The 16,418-nt window shown below is 40.1% G+C and overlaps 1 pseudogene; it reads right to left on the bottom strand.

Annotated features, from left to right (window-relative positions):
- Positions 1–9,563: 9,563 nt before the first annotated feature.
- On the bottom strand, positions 9,564–10,665 carry LOC149222250 (DNA topoisomerase 6 subunit A pseudogene; annotated as a pseudogene).
- Positions 10,666–16,418: the final 5,753 nt, after the last annotated feature.

The following is a 16,418-nucleotide window of genomic DNA, read 5'->3' as shown; positions in this document are numbered from 1 at the left end:
AGACATCTGACAGAAATCCACACACTGCACCGACCGGGCCTAAATCGCCATGTGTCATTTGCAAAGGGGCCCACTTCCATCGTGATTGTCCTTGTATTCCCCGGATACTAAGGGACTGGTGCCCCAGGTTGCACAATCCGGTAGCATCAACCTCTGATAGACATGTTGATTGCATTCCGTCAACTAGCGAGAGTGAAGGACAAAGAGGGAGACCAAGATCACCCTGTATGTTGTGTGAAGGCGATCACGCCATCCACCGATGTCCATTCTTAGATGAGGCGAAGAGAGTTTTGGAAGATCGTCCGGTTTCACCGTTACGACTTCCTCCTGGATACCAAAAACTCGTGCCAAGTCCCTCGATAGTTGAAAATCCAGCTGGCCCGATCAAGTGGTCAGCTGAAGTGTCGGTCATTGAGAATGAACCTACTGAATCCAGACCAGACGAAAGTCTAAAGGTCGAAACGGCAGTTGACCCTGTTCTTCCTTCAGAGGTTTCATCCTCAAATGACTCCGTCATTGAAGACCCATCTTCAAATGACACCCTCACTGAAGAGGATAAGGATGACACCGTCCATATTCTTTTCATCAACACAGACTCTGATGAGCATCAGGGCAATGCGCCCATTCCTTTATCGCAGGAAGGAACATCGCCAGGGTCGTATCCGGCCGTGTATTCGGTCCCACCACCAAGCAACCTAGTTGTATCCTTTGATTGGAATCAACTAGGCAGACCCCGGTTACCAGCCAGTATCCCATTCAGAATCATCGTCCAAATCTACAGAATGGTGATGGCTGGAACTATCATTGATGAAGGGGCATCTGTGAGTATCCTTTCCTCTATTGCTTGGAAAGCACTGGGTTCCCCGTCGCTTTTACCTGAGATGAGAAATCTATCGGGTTTTGACAAAGGAACCAGTCACCCGTTAGGGATTCCCCCCAATGTTCCCATTACATTGAAAGGGAAGACAGTTCATATGAACGTCATGGTCGTCCAGGGACCCTTGGTATATAACTTACTCCTTGGACGAGACTATATATATTGCATGGAGGCGATAGTGTCCTCACTCTTTAGAGTTATGTGTTTTCCGCACGAAGGAAGAATGGTCAAGCTCGTAGACCAACTTTCATTTCCAGGATCACGCATCGCAAATAGTCAAATACCATCCCTTAACGGTTTATTCACTCAAGGAATGCCTCCACCCCCGGTTCTACTTCCCGATGAATGCGAGTGATTCGGAAAGATGTAACTAGGACCCAGGGGGCATGCACCCTGGCCTGCCTTGGGCAGAGGAAACCTTGGGTATAAAGTTAATTTCCGCAGAAGAATGGGACTAGTCCGTACCCCGTCCGAAAGAAGGAAGAGAGGGTTGTTCTAGGATAAAGTTCTTTTGTCAAAAGTTATGTGAGTGAGATAATCAGCTTCTCGCTCCCTTTGTCTAAAAAGTAGGCTCTCCTGAGGGAGGAGATCCATTTGTGGCGGCAAGTAGCCACCATCTTTGAAGGCAAGCCTCACCCATTAAAACATATGTTTTGAAGGATAAGTAGGGGCAGCCTCCAAAGAAAGAGATGAAATTGCTGCAACAAGTAGTCACCATCCTTAGCAACCTAATGATAGACATCGCCGAAAAGAGAGTTTAGTTTGCGGCAGCGAACAAAACCATTTTTCGGATAATAAGTAAGAGGCAAACCTCCCTCCGTAACACCAATGTTTTATCTGTTGCGATCTTGCAAAAATCAAAAAGTGAACTGATGGGAAGACAAGTACCGTCGGCACCGAAAAATAACGAGAAGACAAGTATCGTTAAAAATATAGCAAGACGACAAGTAGAAAAATAGAGGTGGGACAGAGGAGGGGTAGCCTTGAAATTATACTTTATACCTGGGGGCATGCGAACCTTTTGGAGTGCAAGCACGGGACGACTATTTATTTTTTTTAAATTTTTAGGTCCTCCCTTTAAACCTGTAGGTCCAACCCATTAAACTCGTAGGATTAGCCGTTTCCAGCTTGCATAAAGAAAGGATGTGGGGCAAAAGTTAAAACTTGCCAAATTGGAGTAACTAGTGAGGTATAGCTCCTTAAATATGACTACCTCACCTGAGGCGTTCCTTGTATTAAGACTGGTATAACCGAGCAGTTTTAGCAATGTTCATGCTCGTTAAAAAAATAAACGCAAGATCCGAGCAGTTTTAGCACATAGTTCATGCTCGTTAAAAAATAAACATAAGTTGTGAGCAATCTTCCCCTAGAGTTCAAGCTCACTCAGAAAAAATGAACCGGTAAATAACCTTGGTAAATGTAACCTTTGACAGCCATATTAAAGCCCTTGGTCGTGTTCTTGCAGTCTCACCTCCATCCGTTCATTTGGCCAATCGTTCATCTCCATATGTTTGTTTACCCATTTTGAGGAACAGCTGTGAAGAGTGATTTCACTTAGCCATCCTTGTGACACTGCCGTGATTGGAAAATTCCAACCTGTACCTGGAATCTGCTGCTATCCTTGTTTATCACTCGTTCCTCAAAAGACGAGTCTTCTTTGAGCTCTTTTCTCTTGACTCGTAAAATATGAAAAGTTTGCCGAGTTTTGGCCTTCCAGCTCGTTAAACGACCGGAAGAGCTATCCCTCCTCTAGATTTTAATCTTTTTGGACCTGAGGGATTATTGCACAAAAAGATCGAGCGCTTGTTTTGTTCGGCTCGTTAAAGCAATCGAAAATTCATCCCTTCTGTATTGTTTTATACTTTTTCGGACTTAAGGGATTAGATGACGAAAAAGGAATTCTGGAGTTGACTTTATGTACCTTTTCAGACTCTCTAAAAATGAAAAGGACCGAGTTATCCTTGTCGTTAGACTCGTTAAATTCATTAAATAGCGACAAACTTGTCTTTAGACGAGAACGAGTTTCCCTATCGCTAGGCTCGTTAAAACATAGCGATAGGCTTGCCCGAAGGGCAGGTTATAGAACAAGCATATGTTATCCTCCTCAAGCTTGATAAAAATAAAGAGGTACTGGTCAGCAATGACTGGGGAAAAATTGGGAGAACCTCACAGCTTTAATGGTAGCAAGTCACTCTTGAACATGACACTTTGTCCTCCGTATCACATCGGGTTGGGTTGTTTCATTCACCGGTCTCATCACCATGGTCCTCGCCACACCATCCACATTTGGGGTAATGCTACCAATCCATCACATCAGTGTCGTTATATGTTCAAGAGATGTTGTTCTGCAAAGAGTCAACCGAGTCCCATCCACTGCCATACATTGTCCTTCATCCATTTCATGACCGCCACCCTGAATCATACATCACAGTTTGTTTTCACCTCATCACAATCACTAGCTCCGTTCCGTGTCACTGATGTGGGATTCATTAAGGCCCTCCTTTGACGGATCGCTCCTTGTCGACATCAGCTCATTATCCAAGGAGTTGATCTAGGAACACCCCCTTCAGTACTTTGAAGCTTGCATGCCTCAATGGCAAGTTTCTCACTTCCGGCGACAGGTATACATCAATGACCTTCGACCAGAAGATTTTGCATGGTGGTCGACGCCAAGTCCTTTATTCCCACCATGTGAATTGTACTGCCGTACCTTGAGGGTCATCATCCTTATCGGTGATTCCTCTCGCGCTTGTTAACGGTTTACATCATTGACCGGTAATCAAGCGATGTCTTTCCATGTTCGACTTCAAGAAATTCTCACATGGATTGACTTGTACATCGAGTGAAGATCGGAAGAGATTGAAGACCCCGGATCTAGTTTCATCCATCCGGGCTGCGATATATATTCAGGATATAAAGACATTTGATATGTACATCATTGCAGCAGATGATCATCCTTCTCAAAGGATGATAATTTCAGCAGAGAATTATCAGTCTATCATCAGACGATCGTCTGTTCTATGTACCAAAATGTATTTATAAAGCTGAGCATGGGAATGCCCGCCTCAGCTAGATCATGAAAAAGAATGAAAAATAATGTATTGTATTGTATCTTATTACAGGACACTTCTCAGCAGATTGAATGAACTTCGGATCCTCCTAATAAAGCATTTCACTCGATAAACGACCTCATACTTTAGGGGGCATCTGTTATAGACAATTTTGTGCCTTGCAGCATCAGGCATGAATTGTCAATAATCCAAGGGATCCAAAGTCCCTAAACATGATGTTCCTACCCCTAGAGGAACAAGGTCAGCAAACCAACAGCTCTCAGATCAGTTCTCCACCTGAAAACACTCAAAAACAAGCAATCCTGAAATCAAAGCAGGTGCTCCACTAGGCTTCTGCGCTGAAACTCAACTCCTCCATGGTGTACCTGCGTTGCAAAGCAAGTGGAACAAAGGCCACCTGCGCTGAGCGAGATGGGACAAGTGGCACACTGAGTCATTGCTCTGGAATCTTCCAAAAATGACACTTGGATCAGGGATTTCACCTTGTGATGAGTCAGAGGCTCTGTTTCTCCAAGTGGAAGCAAGGTTCTCCAAGTGGACTCAAGAACTGAAGATCTACTGAAGAGAGAGAGGACACAAGGCAGCTACACATCAGTTGCAAGCTGACTCATCCTTTCTCAATTCATCTATATATTGAGCTCTCTCCTATGAGCTCAGGAGGCTGGAATTTTGTGCAAAGTAATGATATGCTGTTGGTTTCACTATAGAACTATTGGGTCATTGCTTGAAGGAGGTGAAGAGGAGAAATTCTTTCTGCTGGGAGGTGTTGCTGGATTGGGGCCTTCAATGGTTGTAACACTCTCAGAACTTTATTTCTTCCATTAATAAAAGCTATTGAGGTTCTTCTATATGCACTTGTTTCAATGATGTATTGTGATAATTGTATATTTGATTTATGCTAATCCTTGAATCAGTTATGATTGCATGCTTTTTGTAGTTTCCTTCTTTGTTATTTTGCAGGATCTCATTGTAGCTGGGCCAGCAAAAGAGCAAGGAGCTGGGAGCAAGCAGCAAAGAGAAGAGTTTGGATTCGACATTAAGCGCAAGGCAACGATTAGTGCATTTCTTCATTCTCTCTTGCTTTCATAAAGAAGTAAACCTTAAGTAGTTTTCTTTACAGTTGTTGCTGAGGTACTATCACCCTTAGAGTGGGATAGGGTCATCCGAATCGGATACTTTTCCCTACAACAATGTACTATGCATTCAAATCTCAGTAAGGAAATCACACATGCAACCTGTTACCTACAATTTTCTCATGTTGTAGCTGCTTTTACCACCTCCTTCTTTGCTACCCCGATTTCCTTTGCTAGTTTTCTTGCTTCTGCATAAGTTCTCTCTCCCTCAATATCCAAGTGAAAATGCCTCAATGTCCAAGTGAATGCCATAATGCTCCCAAAGTAACCAAGAAGTGATAAAGAGTAACTAAGAGTGATTAAGAGAGGCATAAAATTTTCTCCCTCTCCTTTTGTTTCCTTTTTATTTTCTTTTTCCTTCAATTTCCTTCATTTTACCTTGCATGCATATTTGTGTCTCTGCATCTTCCTTTTCTCCTATTTTCCTTTATTTCTTTGATTAATTGCCATTTATTTCCTTTTTTCCTTTCCCTTTGCCAATGTAAATTTCCATAGTGAATAATAAACCACAATTGATTCCCAATGTAATGTCCCCCCCATTAACTTGGAATACGTGTACCATAACCTCGGTTGATTTTTGCCTTTTTTACATGGAAATATAACATGGGGCTGTTACAATACCCCTCCCCCTTGGGGGAAAACCATCCTTGGTGTTCTATGACACTTATGACTAGCAAAACATACTGCTTATGGAGCACTATAAACACAACTCAATTTAGTATTTACAATGACAAACATATATAGATATGCACATTTGCTTGAACCAACAAATAAACATATTGTTTATGGAGCATTATAAACACAACTCGATATAATATTTACAATAATATACACATATATACATATGCACATTTACTCTAACCAACAAATAAAAGGATACAATGCCCACATCAATCAACAAGGTAGTCCAGAGGCTCACACCTCCACCCTCAAAAGTAGTACCAGGGATTCACCTCCTTCCTAGGAAGTCCAAAACTCATTGCTAAATCAAAGCTTGCCTCAATGTCCAGCGTTACAATCATTTGACTCCTTGATTTCTTAGTGAACAATTATCGAATCATTATTTTTGGGCACATTCCCAATGTGTTTCTAATTCCATCTAGTAATGTTAATGACCAAAACAAATTTATTCCCTGACATCCCTTCACTACTTCCCAGTCCCTCAGGAAATCCAGTCACCCCCTTTTGTGCAGTCACTCTCCTTCCAAGTTTAGGCATCCCCTTCTATGCATAAAAGTTACTTGGGAAATCCATTCCTTGGCAAGGTTTCCTCACATTAGAAGGTCTAAAAAACCAAGGCATACCCCTATCTTAAAACCATCATATTTGTCATAGCATGCTTATGGAAATTAATGGACACTATCAGGTACTAGTGTCTCACAATGGTCCTGCTCTTGAATTCCTTTACCAACTTACTGTTGCATGTTCCAATTGCTTTTTGTTGTTGCTAACTTTATTGTAGCCAGTTCTAGCCACCCCAAACCAGGCATTTTCTATGCTTTCTTTTATCAAGCACATAATTTCCATTAGACTCAAAAGGAATTGTAATAAATTCAAATCATACCTCATTAATATCTCATCAATAACATGACACTTGCAATTCTATTTAATTCCTTTCACAACAAGTCAAATTAGCTCCTTGATAAAATCATCATGTCTAAACATATCACATTCGGTTAACTCATAACTCAACCACCATAAATTAGAATCCTATATTATGTTCAAAATTTTGAAATTAAAACTGGAAATGAAATACTGATACTTATCTTTCAAATGGTTATTTTCTTCTTCCTTTTTTCTTTGTTCTTTCCATGCACACACTAGATTTTTCACCAAACCCAACAAGCACCCAATGCCTTCTCTTTTCTTAACCACATACACACACTAGATCAATTTCCAAAGCTGAAAACCACCCATCACCTTCTCTTCTCTTCTCTTCTCTTCCAAAGCAAAGAGGAAATCCAAAGGCTATACCATATCCTCCCTCAATATCCGCAATAAGGGAATCCAAAGACTACATCACCTCCTCCTTCAATATCAACAACACGGGCATCCAGACAGTCCCATACCTGCCTGTCCCAACAAATTATATAACACATACACCTAGACACAATGTACCACACACTTTCACATATACACATGATACAACACCACACGTACACACTACACATGACACAATACAACACGTACACAACACAACATGTGCACAACAACATTACTGCACATGCAGAGACCACACTGTCTCTACCAGACATTCCTTCATGTAGTGCCTTTCGCATGCCTTACTGTGTGCATTTGCAATCCAAATATAGGATCTGTGGTGTTTTTAACTATCCATGCTTGTCCCAACATGTTGCAAATGACATTGCTAAAATCAAATCATAAACGCTAAAATATTTAGAAATGACCTTTGTAGGTATTGACTCAAGATTGGTCTCTTCCCAAGATGTCCAAGGCTCCAAGGACTATTATCTCAACCCACAACCTCCAGGGAACCCGGGCCGTTGTAGGGCTCCAACCTACAACCTTAAGGGAACCTAATTTCTTACAAGGCTCCAAAGATCCAAACCCAACCCAAAATGTCCATGGAACCTGAGAACCAATCTCCTTCGCTTCCCTGTTCATAGCATAAACATAAACATAGTTATAAACACATAATATCAAAATCATATCGACATGATATTAAAATCATAGATCTTTGAGCACTACTATGCCCACTTGATTCCTCATAAAACCATGAACCTTTTCATGTCATTCACTTGCATAAAACAATCATTCTTCCACAAGAATGATCCCTGGCAACCTTGTCAGATGATCACACACACACACACACACAGACACACACAGACACACACATATATAAACATAATCATGATCACAACACAATTACACGGGTTAATAAGGTCAAGGTTAAGAGAACTTCCTTTATCCGTGCAAATCATGCACAACATTGATCCTGATCTTGGGGGCCAAGATCTAAGCAACTTGAATTCCCAAAGAGAAGATGAAATCATCCAAAGAAATTCTTCATAAAGGAAAACAATTGCATCTACATTGGAGTGGGAAAATCTCCATTTTTACAAAGTGAGGCCCAAATTTATAGCCTTTTGAGTTAAAATACCATGGGTAATTACCATGGGCAGATACCATGGGTAAATAACATGGGTAATTACCATGGGTGACTATTGCGGGTGGATGCGACTTTACATTCAGATCATTCCTCCCTGCATAGGAAGCAATGGTCCCCATTGCGTAGAGTTCCCTCCTAAGAAGCTTTTATTGAAGAGAAGGGTTTTGTGTGATTGAACCATAGCCATAGGTGGTTTGTTGATGACCCTTAACTATGGGTTTGTGGATGAACCATAATTGTGATGAGCAAAGATCTGATGATAGAGATACCCTGTAATGCTGATGAGCCAACTGTGATACTGACAGTGTGCAACCTAGCAAATGGACTTCGATGGCAAGGGTTTTGTGTGGTTGACCCATAACCTTAGGTTTGTGGGTGACCCATAACCATGATGAACGAGGGTCTGAGGATAGAGATACCCTGTAATGTTTGTGGGCCAACTGTGAGACTGATAGTGCATGGCCTAGAAAATGGACCTCAAGATAGTTTGCTAGTAGAAATGAGGTGGATTATCTTTGTAAATTCTCACTATCCAATGAGGTGTTGTAAAGACTTCCTCCAAGTACTCAAGTTTCACATTTATGATTCCCATTGTTATGATTTGATAGTCCCACCATGACATTACCTTGATATTAGGAGGGGTGTTTTTGCACAGTCAGAAGTAACTAACAAAAATAGCCAAATCACCATGGGCACCCCTAGTTGTCAAATGTGTAGCTAGAAATACAAAGATCCAACATGTCTTCTTTTAGTGGAAAATAGAGAATGTATCAGGAAGTGTGATGCCAAAAGGATATTGAATGTCATTGGTGAGCTCAAGGAAAATGATTCAAATGAATGTGTAATGCTAGTGACTTTTGAGCCTCACATCCCATAAGCACCATGTACCTCCTGCCTTAGAATTTCCATTGTTTCTATTGCCATCATAAACATCCACTAACTCCTTGTTAAACTTATAATCCTTAATTTATGATTTTGTATTTTTATATAGAAGAAACTATCACCCACAAATCCATGTTTTTAATTTTTTCCATTGTCGAAAACACATGTTTTTCAAAAAGGAGGTTAGGGGCTCGTGCCAATGATGTGATGGAAGTGGTTGCCCACTTTTTGTTGAAGCATGTATAGCTCAGATAGACATGACTCTGATAATAAAATAACCAAACAATCAATGTATATTGGGATGCCAAAGATGACTTTGGATTTCAATTTCTCTTTGTAACCGGTGCTCTACCTGAAATTCTTGGTTCTTGAATGGAACTTTGAATGCCACAATATGCTTACTCTTCCTCTCTTTAGCAAGATTTACATTTCTAAATTTCCCATAGCTGAGAGGTTTTCCTATGTCAAAATCATTGAGTCCAAGATCTTTCATCCTTCTTAGCATCCTCCTTCTCTCTCTTCCCCATCTTGATATTCTGCTCCATCACGGGTAACCAACATTGCTCGTGAATATTGTACTTGTCCAGGTTGGAGTGTCGAATCCCCATCCAGGCATGTTGAGATTCGAACTGTCCTACAACATATTTTTGGACTTGCACAGGTAAATTTTCAGGATTTTTAAACCATAGGAACCGTTGTTGACTGTGGAAAGAACAAAGAGCTTCAATTTGGTCTTCATATACTTCAAGAACAACCTAGTGGCAACATATCGTTAGTCCTTGGTAGTACTTATGACACAGGGAAACCATTTTCAGTGGGCCCCATGAAGGCAACATCCTTCTTTTCGAGGAGAATGAAGAGGTAAACATTCTCCATGTCGTCAACATGATCGATGTTGGATGGTATGGCCTTCCCTCCAATGCCCATCTTCATACAGTCAATCGGTTACCATTGCCTGAAAAGATAAGGTAGCTGAAAACGATGCCCTTTTCAAAGGCCACAACATTGAGGCTTGACCTAGTGCATCTGAGGATGTAAGAAACATCATTGAGGATGCCATCAAACTGAACTTGGTCCTGGAAGAGTTTCACGCCAGTGTAGAAAAGGTCACACTTTGTGATATGGATTTGCTTCAAACACAGCTAGTTGAAGAGCTGGAGTATATTAGTTGTAATGGAAATCTTCTTGAAATTGGAGACATTGGTGAACTGGCGAAAGAAGGACATGTACTTAAGAAAAATGCAGTCCAACTTTGGTACATAAAGCTGGTTGTCATTACTGTGGGTGGGGACGATGTATCTAACTATTTCCAATGAGGATCAAATGCTTGACTTCGAGGATTGTCTTCTCGATCTCATGCTCCATGGCACTCCCATCTAAGTTGATAAAATTGTGACAAGCATGTGGGAGGCTGTGGTCGGCCATAGTTTGAGTCCTAGGCTTCTCACATTGAGCCACTTCAGAGAACTCTTGGATGGAAGCCAAGATCACTTCATTTGACTTCAAGCATTTCTTAAAGGCTAGAGCTGCCATCAACTGGTCATTTCTTTTCCCTTTTTCGTTTTTTAGCATCGTTGCTTCTTGTCCATTCGTATTGGGTAAGTAGGGCCTCCTACCATTGATAATACATCTCTTGTGGCCAAAGTAATAATATCAACAGAGGAAAAAATGTGGGATATTTCTTCCCAACACAACCTTGATATCATCCCAAATTTCGTTGAGCCTTCTTCTCGAGCTAGTTACCATTATAGCCATCCATAGGCATGGAAAAAACATACACTGTAATGCATGTGAAGCAATGGAGCAGTGACTAACATACTCCTGAAATACCATGACTTCCTTTACAAAAACAACCCTCTACATGATCCAATTTCAGTATATCAGTCGTGTAGGAGTAGGAAGGGATGCTCATGTGAGCAATTTTTTTTCTCCCTACTGGTAAGGATTTCTCTAGAAAGAAAGTCATCTGGATTTTTGATCCATAAATATTACCACCAAATCTTACATCGAGGGTAATGAATGGTATCATATGTGTCCACGAAAATCCACACCATTCCCGGTCTTCAAATGATCCTCAATTCGAAGCTCGATCCTGGATGTGAAGGTATGAATCTCCTGTTTGTATAATGATAGTGTATCAATAATTACTCGTGATTCACGATCATGCAGGCCTTATTGTAACTGAAACAAGAAAAAATGATCTCCTATTTTGATCTTGGAAGCAAAAGTTGCAAAGGGTCGATTGCTCATTGGGATACAAGCCATACATTGAACCATCTCATGGAAACCCTTGTAAAACCTTGATTTCCATAAAGTCATAACCTACTCTAAAACTATTGATCCAGATCTTGGGGGCCAAGATATGAGGAACTTCAATACCCAGAGAGGAGAAGAAAGCACCCAAAGAAATTCTTCATAAAGGAAAGCAATTATAGCTACATTGTAGTGGGAAAATCTCCATTTTTTACAAAGTGAGGCCCAAATTTATAGCCTTTTCACTTACAGTACCATGGGTAATTACCATGGGAATATACGACAGGTAAATTCCATGGGTAATTACCATGAGTGACTATCATGGGTGGATGCAACTTTCCATTTAAATCAAACATTGAATACAATAGTTCCCAACTTAGCCAAAGCATCTATTACCTTAGGCTCATATACTTTACCATAACTGTCCCCACTATCTATTTATCCTTATGGCCCAACCAACCCAATTAACTGCCATATTCTTGTCTTCAACTGCCCTTATTCATGCATTGGGCTTCATCCAGATCTTACATTACCTGTTGGGTACCACTCAATTCTCCCTGAGCTCCATTAGCTTTCCTCTTTCCCCTAACCAATTCCCAAGACCCTCAAAACAAAAAAGGCAAGACCAAGAAGACAAGATGAAAAAAAATAAAAATTCAGACAACAATAAAACACCACAACAAAGTGCCATGGACATGCACCAAAAAGAGTAAAAACCACAAATCAGGCACAAACAAATCACAAAACACCAAAAGCACAAGACTTTCAACAAACACCATGACTCAACCTCCATGAGTTCCAGGTGATTCTAATGGTTGAAAGCTCAGCCCGAGCCTTCTTCAAGATCTTATTGCAACCTCTTTTTCCATGCGAGTCCCTACATCATATACCATTTACCTTACCCTCTTGTGCCCAAAATGTTGCCCTACAATTGCACCTGCACATATTGTAACGTGCCCACCCCACATTTACCCACTTTTACAAGTTCTTCGAGGTAAACATGAGCTGAGTGTCACTATGATATGACCTGGCCTCCAAGCTCTAGCTATATAAGTGGGGCTGACAAACTAAAGACTTATTGATACCCCTCAAGAGCACTAGATTACCTAGAAGTTAGTCCACAACCTCTATTGACTAGATCTTGAGTTGGAATTATTTTTTCACAAGCCTAAACCCCAATCACACCCACAACGCAACATGAATGCAGTTATGAGCCTCCAAACGCACGCATAGGCCTTCTTTCATGTGGTTATGACCCAAATCTTCCTGTTCAGTGCCAGCGGTTCTGAGATCTAAGTCACTTTTCTAGTCTAGCCTCCATACCACTACCTAGAATTGTTTGTAACTTTCTAGAATCATGATTAAAGTGATAACAATGCTAACCATTCAAACTTGAAGTAAGAACTTGACATAGATTTCTTAGTACATAATAGACATTTTGTCAAACATATGGTAAACATATGAGTAACATTTCATGAAAGCATATGTAATCTTAAACCTCTAAAATTCATCTGAGAATTACCAAGAAGGTCTAATCCACTCTCAAGTAGCTGCAATAACACTTGTTATCCCATGCATTCATCAACCATTCAAATACTTATCAAACTCATGAACAAGAGCCATAGTTAGAGAACAACATAGAACCATGCTTATAACCAATATATAACTAGAACATTAAGCATGACAAATCAGGCATAATGTCCACATAATAACAAGTACAAGTTCTCATAGATCACAATAGGAAAATAAATTTTATTAACGTATGAAAAATCCAACCAAGTCAATGACTTCCACGTACCATCCAACCATAAATTGAATTGAACAAAATATTTCTTTTAGCCAATCACCTCCATGTCATATTCCAAGCATGAATGTGGGATCTCATGGGGTAAACCAAGACATAATGAACCAAGGAATCAAGAGGTTAAACCACCTCCACCCTTAAGCTATCATGATCTAACCTAAACCTGTTCCAAGATCACAAAACCAAACTAAGCTTGGATGCCTTAGAATTTCTTCACCATACCTTGAGGAATTTGCCTATTTCCACCCACCTTTCAAGGGCTTCATGGAGAAAACTATCTCCACCGCCAACACTTCGGAATTTTCTTGATACCACCTCACTTTGTTCGAAAACCGTCCAATAATCGAAATCTCAACCAAGAATGAATCCCATCACACCAGGGCTATTTAGGAAATGAAAAGGTAAGGCTAAAACCATTGTCAAACCAGGTAAAACTCATGCCAATGACATAAAATGAATGAAATAAACAAATGCATGTCCATGCATTCACACCTCAGCTAGGAAATCACACATACAACCTGTTACCAGCAAAATATTCTTGCTGAACTTGTTGATCCAACCTTCTCATTGCACTCATTTTATTTCCTTTGCTTGTATTTTTCCTTCCTTGCTTTCTTGCTCTCTCTCCTCTTGGAGATCTATCTCCCTCGAAAACTAATCCAGAGCAAAAATTGGCAAAAAGTTGTGAGCCATTTGTTTGATGTTGTTTTATCATTGATGTCTCCATTTTTTTCCATTTTCCTTCATTTTCCTTCTAATTTTCTTAGCATGCATATTTGTGTCTATTCACCTTCATATTCTCCTATTTTCCTTTATTTCCATGATTAAATGCCAAGTATTGCCTCTTTTCCTTTGCCAATTTCCATAGCCACAAATAAACCAAAAGTGATGCCCAATAAAGTGCTGGCCAGCATTCAACTTAGAATATGTGTCACATGAACTTGGTTTTATTTTTCCTTTATTGTCCTTTATTACTTGATACTTAAACCGGGGGTTGTTACAAATCCCTCCCCCTTAGGGGAACACTATCCTTAGTGTTCTATGATACCTATGACCAACAAACCGCTGAAAACAAAACATACTACCTATAACATAACTCGATGCAATATAGATATAATGACATCCTGCTGAAAACAAAACAAACATTCCACTTATTAGAGATTTATAACATAAATCATTGCAATATTTACAACCATATATAGATACATATACCAAAAACTCATTTGCTTGAACCAACAAATAATGAAGGATACAAAGCCCGCATGTGATCAACCATCTCCCATGTAGTTTCATTGGGCCCAAAGTGCTTCCACTGCACTTTAACTTGCTCTATTGCTTGATTTCAGAGCGTGAATTGTTTTTGCTATAATATGCATTGTGGTTCTAGCTGGAATTCTCTCTCTGGTTCCACCTGCATCACAGACCAATCAATCACATGATCAACATCTTGCACATATCTCTTAAGAAATGAAACATGGAAAACATCATGGACTTTCATTGTTGGCAACATTGCAAGTCTGTAGGCGACTGGTCTAATCCTCTCAAGGATCTCAAAAGGCCCACAATATCGAGGTGTTGAATTAACACATGATCCAATCTTCAAGGAGCTCCTCTTGGGCTTGATGCACAAGTACACATACTCTCCAACCTGAAACTCCTTGAATGCTCTATGTTTATCTGCATAACTCTTCTACTTGTGCCCTGTTTCCTTTATATTCCTCCTTATAACCTACATTTCCTGCTCCATCTCATCCAAGGTATTTGGTCCAATCAACACCTTATTCATTAGATCACTCAAGTAGATAGGAGTATTTCAACTCCACCCATAAAGAGCCAAAAATGGACCCATCTTCAAGGACTCCTGATACCCATTATTATAAGAAAACTCTACGAGTGGAAGATACTCCTCTCACTTCCTTTATTAATGCATGACTTATATCCACAACATATCCTCAAGAATCCCTTTAACCCTCTCTGTCTGTTGATCTATTTGTGGATGATAAGATGTATTGAAAGCCACTTTATCCCCAAACCTGACAACTCCTTCTTAAACTTGGAAGTAAATTTGGCATCTCTATTTGATATGGTCTTCTTGGGAACACCATTCAATCTAGGTCTCTCCCTAATAAAGATATGAGATACCTCACCAGCTGAATCAGTAAACTTCACTGCAATGAAGTAAGCTACCTCACTCAAGTTGTCAACCACAACCATGATGAAATCATGTTGTTTTGATGTCCTCGACAAACTTGTAATGAAATCCATGGAAATGACCTCTCATTTCCACTTTGGAATCGGAATAGGCTACAATAGACTAGTTGGATGCTTACACTATGCTTTTACCCACTGACAATCTAAGCATCTAGCAACAAATTTAGCCACCTCTTTCTTCAAGTTCAGCCAATGATAAAATGTCTTAATTGTTGTCAATGTCTTATAACATTCTAGGTGACCTAAATACTACTTGACATGAAATTCCCCCAAGATAAGCTTCTTGAGCTCACTGTTATCCGACACATAAATCATGTTCCTGAATCTAACCAAATCATATGCTGTGAGGTGATAGTCCTCATCCCTATCACCTTGACCCTGCTACTGCAATCTCTGATTTAGCTACTCGAAACTGTCATCATGTTTCCATTCCTAAAATATAAGCTCTTGAAAATATGTCCCATAAGAGCTCACAACTGAAATATGATTCACCAACACTCTCCTACTAAGAGCATCTACAACCCGATTCTCCTTACCTTTAATGTATTCGATTTTGAAATTAAACTCACTGAGAGTATCTAACCATCTAGCTTTCCATTCATATTAGGTTGATCAAACACGGATCTCAATCCACTATGATCACTCATTATTATAAATCACCTACCAGGAAGATAATGTCTCCACATCTTCAATGCATGAATGATAGCTTCCAACTCAAGATCATGAGTCACATAGTTCTTCTTGTGCTCATTCAACTTCCTTGACTCATAACAGACCACCTGTCCTTCCTGCATCAGGACTCCACTAAGTCCTATCTCGCCAGCATCCTTACATACCACGAACTCCTTATTGGTATTTGCAATATTCAATACTGAATCATTTGTAAGCAAATGCTTCAACTTCTCAAAGCTAGCTGCACACTACTCAGTCCCTTCAAACATCTTCCCTCTCCTTTGCAAAGATGTAATAGGATGGGAAACTCGTGAGAAGTTCCTAATGAACCTCCTGTAATAACTTTATAGTCCCATGAATGATCTGATCTCATCCATATTCTAAG

Source organism: Pinus tabuliformis, chromosome Q (genome assembly GCF_031772625.1).
Source record: "Pinus tabuliformis cultivar Carrire ecotype Pingquan chromosome Q, CPIR1, whole genome shotgun sequence".
NCBI classification, from domain to species: domain Eukaryota; kingdom Viridiplantae; phylum Streptophyta; class Pinopsida; order Pinales; family Pinaceae; genus Pinus; species Pinus tabuliformis.
This window is presented reverse-complemented; position numbering and strand designations above follow the sequence as displayed.